This window comes from Gossypium hirsutum, chromosome A11 (genome assembly GCF_007990345.1).
Source record: "Gossypium hirsutum isolate 1008001.06 chromosome A11, Gossypium_hirsutum_v2.1, whole genome shotgun sequence".
NCBI lineage: Eukaryota > Viridiplantae > Streptophyta > Magnoliopsida > Malvales > Malvaceae > Gossypium > Gossypium hirsutum.
In genome coordinates this window covers 113,901,328-113,916,461 of record NC_053434.1, presented here as the reverse complement: position 1 = coordinate 113,916,461, position 15,134 = coordinate 113,901,328, and the positions used below count along the sequence as shown (strand labels likewise).

The following is a 15,134-nucleotide window of genomic DNA, read 5'->3' as shown; positions in this document are numbered from 1 at the left end:
GGCCCCTTTTATTATTACCTCATTTTCAAATTATCCCTTTGGTTTTGGATTGAATCTAATTAAATCCTTTTAGCTTATAATTTTATTCTTAATTGCTTATTCGTATAATGGTTTTGAAGATTTTTTTATTATGCTAATATTTCGGTTTTTTATACATTTTATTTTCTATATACATATATATTTGTACATGCATAATTTTGTTTTGTTTTGTAGAGTCGTCACTTTGAATTTCTTTTTTGCATTAAGCTATTTTAATATTCTTATACAATCTCTTGTTTAAATGTTAATATGTGTATACGTATATTTTATATTAAAGTTATTTTTCTTCATTTCATATATTATTAACCCTATATTATTTTATACATATGACCTCTTTTGAACCTATTCACATTTTCTAATATATATATTCTTAAAAAGAAAATCCATATATTCTATGTACCATTCAAGCTATTAATATTCATGTATTTGATCTATATATATTAATCTATACATTACTAAATCCATATGTTTTTGTTATTTTAATATGTTTTGTATACACGTTTACATATCGTTTAAATTATTATTATTATTATTTTTACTTATATATTGGTACATATACTTAATCTATACACATTATTAGATCCATGATTTTATACCTATAGTATTCTTTGTACAATGAGTTTGAGGTTTTTTTATATCATGTTATTTCGATATTTATACGATATTTCTTTAAATGTTATATATATATATATCTGTACATGTATATTTCTAATTAAAGTTTGTAATCTGTAATATTTATTACTTTAAAGTGCTTAATATTTTTATATATTTGTTGAGCTATTTCAGTACCTTTTTATATATTTTTTAACCACCATTTTGTAGTTCATTTTTTACTATATTATTTAAAATATTTATATAACACTTGTTCGAATGTTTCATATATATTTGTTCATGAATAATTAATAATTTAATCATATATACATATTTAGTCTCATACTAAATTATTTTATGAATTCTCTTAAATTCTTCTATATGTGTACATATATATATTTACGTACATAAGTTTTTTTTAACATATTCTACTATATATTGTATTGATTTAAAATTTCATATTTAAATACTATTTTGATATACATGTACATATGTTTTTTTTTTATCTATTTTGTGTGTTATGTCCCCTCTTGTACCTTTATTATTCTTTTGCATTATGTATTATTAAAATTATCATGTACTTTGTCAACTTTTAAATGAATTTGTGTTTAAATTATTTTACATACAATTTAATTCAAACTTTCACTTTCTAATATTTATTTCAATAATTATATATATTCCTAGTTTTTATTCAAACTTGTCAACTTATATAGCATGAGTTTATTAACCTTATACCACTTTGACTCCTAAATTCCATTTTGTTTTGCATATGCTTTGTTGGTTGTTTTATATTATAGCATATATATATATTCCTTGCATGGTGTAGCGACGTAAAAATTTCTAGCTTTCGGTCGCTAATTGTGGCGATTTAGTAAAAATTTGGAAATGGAATCTCGGTTTTATAAAAAAGAGGAGTCGCCACCGATCTTTTTTCCTAGGTGTGATCGGACACCTATTAGATTTCTTTTTAAAAGAAAGCTGAGGTTAGGTCTATGTCAAAAAATCCAGAGAAAAATTATGGTTCGGGAGTCGGTTACGCGCGAGGAAGGTATTAGCACCCTCGCGACGCCCAAAATTGGTATCTTATAAACACGTGTTGTCTTGATTTTTAAAAATACGAGTTCAATGTAACATTATGTCATGATCCGACTTAAAGAAGACAAAAAGTTTTTAAATTTTTTGATTTTTGAGAAGGATATATCGTCTTAACATGAGTCAATTGATATTCACCCAACATAGCGATGAAATCGACGACTTGGTGTTAACTCGATATACTGCCTTGATTTTTGAAATTAATTAGAAAACAGAAGTGTAATTTTCGAAGTAACGTAAAACAAAATTGATACAGAATAAAAATAAATAAATGAAAGAGCTAGGTATATATTGAAGCAAATAATGAACATGACAAATATATTAAAAAATAATAACCATGCATGCAAGATTAAATGTAATAATAATATTGAATACGAGAAAACAATGAATATATATACATGATATTAAGAATATATACATAATATATTTTGCACACACATATATAAGTAATAATAATGTTGGAAATGTACTACATATATTATTTGAGCTAGTAGTGATAAAATAAATAATTAATAATATTGAAGTATATACATAGTAATAAATAATTAAAATATATATATATGTATACATAATTTCAATGTTCAAAACATATTAATATTGGTAGTAATAATATTACATAAAGATGTACTTATATATATACATAAGAGATATATACCTATAGAATAAAATACATAAATAACACAATATTTAATATATACATAATACAAAAATAATAATGTACGTAGTATAAATATAGAATACACATAATATATACATATATAAGAAAACACACACTCGTATATTACAATAGTAATAGTATTGAGACACAAAGAGAACAATATGATATAATTAAAACACCATATACAATAAAAGTAATAAAATAATGGGAATAAACCTACATGTAAGAGTATATATATATATATATTTAAGCATACATATAATAATAACAATATTAATAATAAGTATAATAATAGTATTGAAATATGAAAACAAGTAGAGCATTAAAATACTAAAATAAAATAACTAGAAAAAACTAAATATGAATACATACATACATACATACATACATACGCATACAATAAGAGTATATGCCAATATATATAGTAACAACAACAACAATAATAATAATAACAATACTAATTATAAAAATAACAAGGACATTTAATAAATATATGAAAATAAACGGAAAAAGGACTAAAATTAAAATAAAAACGAAGTTATGGGGCCAATTTAAAATAAAAACAAAGAAAAGGGACTTAATTGTAACACGCGCATAACTTGGAGGGTCAAAAACGCAATAAATCCGGGTATTAAAACGCTGCGCATCGTGGGGGACCAGGATGAATTCGGGGCAAAACCACGGGGCCAAATTAAAAATAAAAAAAACCTTGATTGCAAACCCCCAGAAAAGCGGAAGGGCTAAATGCGAAATTAGCCCGTCCATTCAAAAACGCGCGGACCCTAGACTGGACGGGTCGGGTCGACCCGACCCTAAGCCAAACGACGTCGTTTTCATTAAATGGGGGGGGACCCAAAACGGTGCGTTTTGGGTCCCTATATAAGTTAAAAAAATTTAAAAAAATCATTTGATGCCTAGAGAAAGAAAAAAAAAGAGAGAAGAAGAGAGAAAAGGGGAGGAGGAGGAAGACCGGAGCGATTTTCGGCCAGGGGAGGGACGACGGTCTGATCGCCGGCGCCGGTGCCGGCCGCAAGTTTTTAAAAATTTTATTTTTTATATTTGTTGTATATTTTTATGTTAAATAGATAGAAAATAAAGAAATATATATGTATGTAAAAAATCGAAAGGAACAAAGAAAAAAAATACAACCTTTTGTTTCTTCTTTTTGTTTTTTACAACCACTACTATCTGTTTATTGAAGATTGTAAATTTCCCTTTAGTGTTAACAAAGTAGAAAAGAAGAAGAAGAAAAAAAAGCCCCCTTATCTCTGTTTTTTTATTCGGCTTTTATAGCCTATTTTGTTACACTTTGTTATTATTTTTTGCTATTCTTGCTTCTGCTTTGCTTGTCTGTTGTTTTTGCAGGGCATGGAGGACCAGACGCGTGTGTAGAGGCATGTGACGTGCGTGGGGAGTGGTGGTGGTAGTGCGCAGGGTGGCCAATGGTTGGCCACTGTTGAGAAGCGGCGGCAGACAAGATGGGAGCTAGGGTTTACTGCTGAAATCTTTTAAGCAAATGGGCTATTAGGGTTTTAAAATTTGGGCTCAGATAGTTTTAGGCCTGGGATTATTATGTAAATGGACATTGGACCCTTTTCCTATTTAGGGTTTTATTATTTTATGGACCTAGGCTGAAATTGGCTATTACACATGGCATTCATCTTATTAGTATGTTAATTACTCTTCATACTTGATTGAAATTAGGTTATAATTTCTAGGTTAATTATATTTAACTGCTTATTCCGCTAGTTGATTAATATTCCCATTCATTGAGCATGGTATCTCGTATGTGCCTATTACTTCATATCATCGTTTTCCACCTTGTTTTTGAAATGTGGTTTCGTAAAATTCAATTCTTTTTATGATTAATTTCGTCTTATTTCAAATCAAATTAAGACGTTTTAAGCTAGTTCACCATTATTTAAAACAAAGGCGATATTCGATATTTGACAAGTCGTGGAATCGTGCCCTAACGTGTTGGGTTGCAATTTCTCGTTTGCTCAAAGTAATCGAAAGTCCCTTCAAAATTTCACCCATGTCTTCCAAAAATCCTTTAAAACGAAGGCAATACTCGGTGTTTGACAATTCGCGAATCATGCCCTATCGTGCTGGGTTGTGATTTCTCATTTGTTCAAAACAATCGAATATTCTTCGGAATTTCACTCACATTTTCTAAAAACCCTTTAAAACGAAAAAAATACTCTATGTTTGGCGATTCGGGGAATAGTGCCCTATCGTGTTGGGTTGCAATTTCCCATTTGTTCAAAATAATCGAATGTCTCTTCGGAATTTCACTCGTATTTTTCTAAGGCGAGGCAATGGTCAATGTTCAGAAATTTGAGGAATCGTGCCCTACTGTGCTGGGTTTCGATTTTTCGTTGAACTAAATGGTTGAGCATCCTTTTGTGATTTTCAAATTATAAACTTTCGGACGTCGGAACAAGAAGATTTTTGATAACCAACTTAGGTTACTCAAATGTTATTAAAAAAAACCACATTTCAAAAACATTTTTTATTTCAGACATAAGGACAATATTTAATCGGTTTGGTACCAATTTTGGGCGTAGTGAGGGTGCTAATCCTTCCTCATACGTAACCGACTCCCGAGCCTGTTTTCTCAAAGTTTGTAGACCAAAATCGTTGTTTTAGTAAATCAAAAAATGTTTTATTAAAATAATTAAATTCTTAGGTGATCCGATCATACCTAAACAAAAAGATCGGTGGTGACTCCATGTATTTGTTTTTCAAAAGTCGATTCCCTCATTTTTCACTAAATTTTAAATTTCGAAGGATGGTTTCGACACTAATTTTATATGTAACCCTAAAATAAAACTACATTTAAATATTGATTATACTTCTTTCTATCTTCATCTTTAATTTATAAATTGAAGGTCTAAAAATAGAATAAATTACCATAATGAAGATAATGTGATATACTATTCAATTATATAAGATTTCTTTAAAAATACAATTGAGTTCTTATACTATTTTTATTAGATCTGCCTATAGGTCGAGCTAAGTTTAAAATGGGCCCTAACAAAATTCTAGGCTCGAGACCTGTCCGACCTAAAAAATGGGCTTAAAATTTACCCAAGTTTGACTCGAATTATAGATGTTAAATCTGGTCCTGGTTTGTATTAAAATTTTTTATTTTATTTTTATATAAAAATTAAAAAAATATAATACATCAAAAATATTAAAAATGTTAAAATAAATGTTTCCCGACCAATTGAAATAAACTAAAAAGTCTTACTTAAAGAACACTAATATAGGTGTAACTTAACAAGCAAATGTCTCTAAAATAATAACAAAATTAACAATAAAATAAGAGTTATATAGTATCCAAATAATAACAAAAAAATAGTAGTAATATAATAGCAAAATGACAGCAAAATAAGAAATTTTCTTTTTTTGCAAATTTAGGTCGGACCAGATTCAGATCAAAAAAATTTACACAAGGCGTGGCCCGTTTTCTAAACATATGTTATTTTTTTGTCTAATCCTATTTGTCGGGTCTATATTTTTACCTAACCAATAAAATTAACCATTTATTTAGGGTTATTTAGAAAAATATAAATACAAATTTATTTATTTATTTTTATATATAAGCAATTATTAGTCTTAGAAAACCCAACAATCTATCATCAAGCCGTCTGCCGGTTCATCTTATCGTTCCGTTATATTTAACGGTGTCATCAGCGCCTCCGGTTCAATTCCACCTGTTCCCCCTCCCCGTTTATCCGTTAAAACTAACGCTGGTTATCCCCTCTCCGGCCATTCTCTTTTTCTCTTTGACTTTTTCCTCCCAAAAATTCCATTCCATTCTATTGAATATCTTTCAATCTCTCTCTAAAAAACTCTCATTTTCTCTCTCTCTAATTTCCCATATCTCTCTTTTTTCCATCACAATAAAAAGTCTCTGTCAAGAATTCATGTCGGTAAGCAAATCTTTTTGGGTCTTTTTCCTCTTTCATTTCCTGTTTAAATTTGTTATAAAAATGTTTAATTTTTGTTGTCTGATTAAATTTACTTTTCTTTTTAATGGATACAAGCTTTGGGTTGTTGTGATTCATATATTTTATGGGTTCTTTTATTCTGGGTTTTTAATGTTTTTTCTTTTTCTTTTTTCTTAAAGAATTGATAGCACCCTTCTCCTTTGGTGATAACTCCTGCTCTTTATACAGTTAGAAATATTGTTGTTACCGGAGATAATGTGCAAACTCAGGTATTGTTTGGATTTAGTTGTTAAAGATGATCTTTTTTTCTCATTAACGGGCAAACCTTGTTGCTACAAAGTGTGCTATAAGTCATCGGGCATTGCCATGCCTTTTAAAACTTTTGACAAATAATTATGGAAAGAGCATCGAGGTGGTTACTTGTTCGACAATCTCAAATATCACAGCAAGAAATGAAGAGCAGATACAAGTATCATTTTCGAACCTAAGGTTTTATTTACGTTGATTTGTATAATGAAATGATGGGTAATGGTATGAATTTTACAGACTATAATTGAAGCTAATATTATTGCTCCTCTAGTTCATTTGCTTCAAAATGCTGAATTTGATATTAAGGAACAAGCTGCAAAAGCCATCTCAAATGCTACATCTGGTGGGACTCATGATCAGATCAGGTACAAAAATAGTTTCCTATATTATATTTTAAGGGAATCATGACTTGGTAGAGTATGAATGATAAACTATCTCATCTTGGCATGTCACATATTTCAGATTCCTTGTAAGTCAAGGTTGCATCAAGCAATTGTGTGATCTTCTCTGCTACTTCGATCCAGAGGTTTTTACAGTTTGCTTACAAGGGCTTGAAAACATTCTGAAGGTAAGAAAAGCTGATAAAAATATGGGCATTACTGGAGGAGTGAATCTCTATGCACAAATGATCAATGTTGCAGAAGGTCGAGAGAATATCAAGCATTGTTGCAGAAGGTCGAGAGAATATCAAGCATTGCCAGTATTATAATGGCACCGAGAATTATGAAAAGGCTATGGAAGTTCTCAAGACATATTGGTATTATAATTAATTGTGTGGTAACCAATCACAGCTTTAATTATTGAAATCACAAAGTTAAAATTAAAAATACATTTATGCCTCAAGCCTTCTTTACACTTTGCTGATGTTAGTATACATCCAACCATGTTTCCGAAGAAGTAAATTTGTAGTAAAAGGTTTTTTTTAATAAAAGGAATTAAAAAATTATAGGTAAATTATTAAAATAGTCACTTTCGTTTGCCTCAGATTATATTTAGTCACTTATGTTTCAAATGTGTAGTCACTTACATTATCATTTTGTTACGAAATGGTCGCTTTGTTGTTAAGATCCGTTACTCCTCAAACGGCAATACTACGTGACAGTTAAAATGAGTTTTAAATGTCAACATGAATGTCTAGCCAAGTAAATTAATTGGTTTTTTAATTAAATAAAGTTAATTAATTGAATTTTATATATTAATTAAAGGAAAATATTAATTTGGTTTCCTGAAATAATCAAAACCAATGCATCAAATTAATCCTTGAACTGAAAAAAAATAACTTTTGGTCTCCTCTATCTTTTAATTTTCATTTTTATTTTGACTGAAAAAACCATCCATTTTTATCGTCATCTTTGTTGAATCGAATAGTAAAAATCAAATTGGGTGCTCCATCAATTGATTGGATTTTTTATTCAAAATGGAAGAACAAATGATCAATTCAATGGAGGGTCCAAGCATAGATTACAGTAAATAATGGGGTTTTTTTGTTCTTTACTTGAGTTTTGAGTTCAAATATTATATATATATATATTTTTGCAAAAAGGTGGTCTATCTTTTTGTTTTTTTTGTTATAAGTGACAGACAAAAAAGATATGTTTTATCTTTTTTTATTTGTTTATTGTAGGCAACCACAATAGCAAGCATATATAGAGGTTGGTATGTCCATTTCTCTTCTTTGATGATAAAAAAAAAACAATTGTTCCGTCTTTTTAAACCAAAGAAAACTGAGTTTTAGGGTAAAATTTTGTATTCTATTTGCATAAAAAAATTTAACTTTTCTCATCCTAGCTGAATATCAATATTGGCAGTTAAAACTTATTTTAACTGTCACGTCGGATTGTCGTTTGGGATGTAACAGATCTTAGCGACAAAGTGATCATTTCTTACATATCAACATTGGCATTTAAAAACATGTATCTGTAAATGGCCCAATTTGCCCGGGCCCATGAAATGATTAGATAACAAAACAAAAAAACCAAAATAGATTAAAGTCCATCAGTCCATTTCTTACATAGCCCAGCAACAAAAACTAAACAAGCCCAGCAATAAACCTAATCCAAATACACAAACCTAAAACCTAGACCAGAAATACATGGCCCAAATGGCCCAAAATTAAAACACTTTCAGAAACCCTAGGTTCCCTAGGTGCGCCGCAGCCAACACCCCCATGTATGACCTCCGTGCGCCCATAGCCTGGCTCCGTACCCTCCATGTCACCGCGCGCCACGTCGCCTCCTCCGTACGCCACAGCTGGCCAAGCACCTGCAAGCAAATGCAAAAACAACAGCACAACAAAGAGGAAAAACAAACAAATTTGTATTTTCCTTTTTTTTTCTCTATTTTCGGCTATAAAAGCCATGTAATAATCTATGTATTTTTTTACGCATACAAAGCAATCAATAGAAAAACTGAAATTTTCAAGTCGAAAAGGTGATTCATTTCTCTGTTTCTTTGTGTATTGTCACATATATTTTATAAAGGAAATAATAAAAAGAAAAACTTACCGCTTCCTTTGTCCTTCGCCACCATCGGAGTTTTTCCTCTGTCGTGAAAGCCCCAGAAACTCATTGGAGTTTTGTTCGGGTTTCAAAACGCAAGGTGGTAAATGGGAGCCTTTTTAAGGTTTTCACCCTTAGATCTAGGTCTAGAGTTAAAATGGAGGCTTTTTTTTGTGATTTTCGGCCACCGGGCATGGCGGAGCTCGTCGCCGGCGACCGGTGGCCACCGTGGATCTCGCTGGGTTCGATGGCCTAATTAGGAGAAAAAACAGTGTTTTGAAAATTTTTTAAGGCATTAGGCAGAAATGAAGTTAAATTTTTTTTTTGGTTTAAATAAATGTTTGAAACGGCACCATTTTGACTGTTTCCCCTAGACGCTTAAACAGCGTCGTTTCACGCCAAAACCCGTGCGACCCGACCCGATTGATGAAGGATCCACAAGTTTCTTTTGGCTTTTGGGATATTTATGCTTGAGTCCTTCCGCTTTTACAATGTATTTCAATCAGCTCCCATCGCATTTTTCTATTCTTTAATCTTTACCCCATAATTTACTGCGCTTACATTTTAGTCCTTATATGAACGACGCCGTTTTGGTGGAGAAGGGAGAATTTCCCTTTTAGTCCCTCCATATTATTCGCGTGTTCAAATCAGTCCTCCCATTTCCTTCGTATTTCAGATTTGCCTCACTTTTTGTTTAAAAATTCAATTTAATCCTTTCTTTGTTATTTTTGTTACTTTATCATTAAATTAAATAATATTATTATACTTTCTTTTTGTTTTACTTATTTATTTTATTATTATGTTACCAAATTATTTACTTTTGCAACACTAGTATTACCTAAAATTATATATATCTTATTTTATCATTTATGTATATCCTCTAATATATTTTTAAAGATATTTTATTTTAAATTTAGTCCTTTTTTATATTTAAATTGTTCCTTTTATTTCTTATTTTTCTTGTTTTCTTCTTTTGCCATTTTTTTTTGTTTTCTTTTGTTTCCTTTTTGTGTTTTTGTCATTAACCATGTATTTTTTCCTATTATTATCCTTTATTACTTTATTTTTATTCTATTGTGCTTTTAGTATGTCCTTAATGCTTTTGCCATTACCTGCATGATTTATTATTGTTATAGTTGTTATTACCGTTTTCGTTGTTATTGTCATATTCATATTATGCATGTTGTAAATTTCTTTTACTATGAATGGCCATTTAAATGTTTTAGTCCAATCAATTATCTTTTAATTAAATCATCAACTCTTTTTTATTTTAAATAGTGAATAAAGAGACCTTTCGAAAATAAGAAAATATTTCGTGTTTGGAAATTCGAGAAATCGTGCCCTAATGTGCTGGGTTTCGATCTCCCGTTTGACCAAATGACCAAATACCCTTTTAAAATTCTGTTCGTGTTTTTCTTCAATTAAAAAACAAGGCAATATTTCGTGTTTAGACATTCGAGGAATCGTGCCCTAACGTGTTGAGTTTCGATTTCCCGTTGACCAAATAGCTAAATATCCTTTTAAAATTTCCATGCATGAATTTCAAAAATCAAAAGATGATCTTGATTCCGAGGGCTCAAAAGGTCGTACTCTAACGTGCTGGATATGATATTTTTATTTCCTTGGGACAAGAGAATCTTAACATCTAATTCAAGTTATTCAAATGCTTTTAAAATAAATTATATTTTAAAATCTTTTCAAATTTTTCGACATTAAGACATAAATTAATCAATTAGGTACCAATTTTAGGCGTTGCGAGGGTGTTAATCCTTTCTCGTACGTAACGTACTCCCGAACTCATTTTCTTGATTTTCATATGCCAAAGTCAATATTCTAATGAAATAAAATATTTTATTATGTGATCTGATCACACCTAAACAAAAAGGATCGGTGGCGACTCCATCTTCGTTTTAAAGTCGATCCCCGTTTTTCAAAATAAAAAATGGTTTCGACAGTATCGATACCTCTGGAGGGTATCAATACTTTGGGTATTTAATGCCTCAATTAAGTGGTCGTTAAAGCCTATTGTATTGATACAATATAGGATGTGTCGATACTTGCTATGAGGAATCGATACCTTGGAGAGGGTATCGGTATCGATAACTTTGAAGCTTAAATTGGTATCCATACCAGGCAGAGGTGTAGATACCTTATATAGGGTATCGATACTTTGATCCCCTGTGAGCATTTTAACACTTGATAAATGTTTGAAAATTTTGTTAATCAATTTGAACAAGTTCCAAAATATTTTGTAAGTGTTTGAAAGATTATATTTAAAATTTTATCTCTTACAAATATTTTGAAACAAATTTTTACTTTGAAATTTATCAAATTTTATTTCAAAAACAAGTTTTATTCAAAAACATTATATTTGTTATATCAACACTTTTATCAAATTAAAACTTAACTTAACAATCTCTCCCTTTTTTATATAACAAAACATTGTGGTAAATTTATTTTTGAATAAAGTACTCTCCTTTTTTAAAATCAATTTCAATTAAAGGCTCGATTTTGTTTTTGAAAAATGGTCACAAATTTGTAGAGATGAATTACCAACCAATTTACATTTTCTCCTTCCTTTTGTTATATCAAAACAAACCAAACTAAAGCGTAAGGAGATAGAAAATGGTTAGTCCAAAAATATAAAGCAATGAAGAACAAAGAATTAACATCAAGCTCCAAAGTATCTCAAAATACGAAGTTAACATTTAAGTGCGACAAACAAGCAACAAACATATAAATAGGAAAAGGAAAACAATGTAAACCATTTAATTAAACCATGAAAATGCATGATATGCAAGATGAGTCCTAGCTATCTTGAGGAGGCTGCGGCGGAGGAAATTGATACATAAGATAACCTATATGTTCCTCTATCGTAGTCATCCTAGCGTCTATGCCACTAACTACATCTCGTAATGAGCCAATGTCATCTCGCAATCACCCAATTGCGCTGAGGACAGTTGAAGTCTCGGCCGAAAACTAGCGTCTTGTGGTGGAGTTGGCTTGGGAGGTGTGGAACCAGATCACCTCCTTCAACATTGTCATCTTTATCATCATTTGGTTTGGCTTGAGCAACCTTTACCCATGTGCTGGAACGAGGATCCTTCTTGTACCCAATATGTTGAAGCGAACCAACACCAAGAGTTTGAGTCACGGATAAAGTGGTTGAGTTGTAAATTTAAAGTTTTACCAATTCCATTTATATGAGTTCAAATCTCTCCATATGCATTTTTTTTTGTTTTTAAATAAAAATATTAAAATACCCTAGACTAATATAACTTATTTTAATTAAAAAATATTTTTTTATAATTTCCCTAACCGAGTTGATGCTCGATTGACTCGTGACACAAACTCACTCAATAACTTAAGTAATAGTATAGATACAAATGACATGGGTGAAAAAGTTTGTCTCATAATATTAATATGTACAAAAAATTAAATAAAGTATTAGTTGGAGTGGTGAAGATAATATTTTATTAATGCCCGTGCAGACAAAAGTAACCTTATAATAATATACCTTATTAGGTAAATTACCTAGTTGGTCACTCAATTATTATGATACTTTCATTTTGGTCAGCTAAAAAAACCCTTGCAATTTTGCCACCCAATTTTTAGCGTGCTTTCATTTTAGTCACCTAAGTGTTAAATCCTTAGCTGCGTCACTCAACTTCTAGATTGTTTTCATTTTGGTCATTAAAAAAAACTTTTTTTTGAAGTCTTGATCCGGGTAAAAGAAGCTTTAAGAATTAAAATGAAAAAGTGATAAAAACTAAAGCAGTACATAATAAAAACTGTTCTCCCTCGATAATGTCAACTAATTTATTATTATAATTTTAAAATTAATAAAATTAAATAATTTAATCTCCTTTTAAATTTTAAAATTTTATTTTATAATTTCGTATTATCCTCAACAAAATCAACTTTATAAAACTTAAATTTTTTTAAAATTTATAAATACGAATCTTAATATTGGGCTATGAATTCCAAACGTGGAATCATGGCTTTGCATAAAGTAATCGTAAGTTATTTATGGCATCAAAAGATTTGGCATGTCGTTTAACTAAAGGTGAGGTGTAACTTTTTCCATCCTTATTAACTCCAAATCATTTAGCCCACTCTATCCTTTGCTTTCCCCCAAGCTATACTCCCAATTTTAAAATTATTTTGAATTTTTTCTGTAACTTTTTTTTGTAATTTTAACTCAAACTCGAATTACTTATTCGATTTGAATCAAAAAACTCGATTCAATTAACTCAAAATTTAAATTTTTTTGACTTTTCCTAATCGAATCGAGTTTTGTTCACCTTTAATTAAGACTTTAAATTTTAATTATATATCTCCTACCTATAAAATGATTTAAGGTTATACGGATTTTGCCCACCTGTCATTTTAGACCATTTTGGACTCATTTCCTTATTGTGATAGTTACTTGCAATCACGCTAGATATGTCGTGCTTAAGCTAGATATGTCGTGCTTAAGTTGTGATAAAATAAGTTATCAATGTGTCGTAATATTCTATTGATGTTGAGGCTAAAGCTTTTGTCTTGTTCATGTAGCTTATCCTTTACTGCTGACGATGGATATTTATTATTTTTTCTTTTACTCGAATTATATCATCCCATTCATAAAATAAATTAATAAGTTGTCTGTTTAGAAAAGATAACTTCTGGGTTGAAATTTAAAATTAGTTTATATGCAAAAACCAAAGATAAGATGTAACCTTAATATTTTAATTTAAAGGTTTGGGCTTTGAATTCCTAACCTGAAATCATATGCTATCTTTTACACCTAATGATAACTTTTATTTTATTTATTCGCATTCCATAAAATTCTCACTTCCCTAAAACTCTCGCCTAAACTCTCGCCTTCCCTAAAACTTGACTGCCACCATCACCTTCTCACTTTTTTCAAAGATTTTAGTTTTAAGGAAGCTGAGGAAGTGCAAGATCCATATTGCAAAGCATGTGGAAAGCATTGTGGTGGTGCTAGCGTTTATCGCTGTGTGCAATGCCATTTTAGTCTCCAATTGCAATGTGTTGTACAATCTTCAGCTACATATAAATATCAGACATCCACTTACCATGATAGAATTGATTAGAGAAGATGGTTCTGAAAAATATTATTGTGATGTTTGTGAGAATGAAAGAAATCTGAAAGATTCTGTGTATTATTATCAAAGTTGCACATTCATTGCTCATATCCATTTTTCACAACCTTCATAATCAGACATAAGATTTATAATATTTATAGATGTCTTTGATTTTCTTTTTAATTTTGTTCTTTTTTTAAAAAATATTTCTTTGTAAAAAAAAGTAGATTAAAAGTTAATAGTAAAAATATGAGCTAAATTTGTGAAGCTCTCCGAGTCTAGATGAAATAAATATTAATACATGTTTGGTTTATAGGATAAAGTTGCATCGGGAAAGTTCCCATCCTTCTCACCCCCGCCCATGGAAAAGAAAGCTTTGTTTGGGGAGAAGAATGAAGGGAGTAATGCCATCTGCACTCTGGTTTGCAACTTTATTATGAATATGTTACAATATGTTTTTTCTCTAATGATTTTATTAATAACTAATCACTTGAACAACTACTCAAAACACTTAACCCAACTTTTTTATGTAATTATATTTCTTAATTAAGAAATGAGTTTGCTCATTCTCTGATTTTTTTTTCTTTGTAAATGTGCAGGGTTTGTTTCGACCTATCATCCACCCTCACCAAATATATGAAGTAACTGAAGAGTTAAAAGGAGAAAATTATTGCAGCGGTTGTCGTCTGGTACTTAATGGTTCAAGCTACTTCTGCAAAGACATGTCCTGATTTTTACCTACATGAAAAATGTGCTAATTTTGTCATATGAGATAGGACACCATTTTCATTCTAGCCACCCTCTTAACCTCTATACTTCTTGGGATTTTAACTTCACTGCATGTGATGAGTGTAGAGACATTTGTGATGGCTTCGTATACTTTTGCGAGTAGTGTAATTTC

The 15,134-nt window shown here is 30.3% G+C and overlaps 1 long non-coding RNA gene and 1 pseudogene across 1 annotated transcript; both read left to right on the top strand.

Moving 5' to 3' along the window:
* Positions 1 to 6,044: 6,044 nt before the first annotated feature.
* LOC107886257 (uncharacterized) lies at positions 6,045 to 7,599 on the top strand. Its single transcript, XR_005904486.1, has 2 exons — positions 6,045 to 7,010; positions 7,108 to 7,599. It is a non-coding gene; the product is annotated as an uncharacterized lncRNA (long non-coding RNA).
* A 6,995-nt stretch (positions 7,600 to 14,594) lies between these two features.
* LOC121210067 (importin subunit alpha-1b-like) overlaps positions 14,595 to 15,134 on the top strand; it is a 34,572-nt pseudogene continuing 34,032 nt past the window's right edge.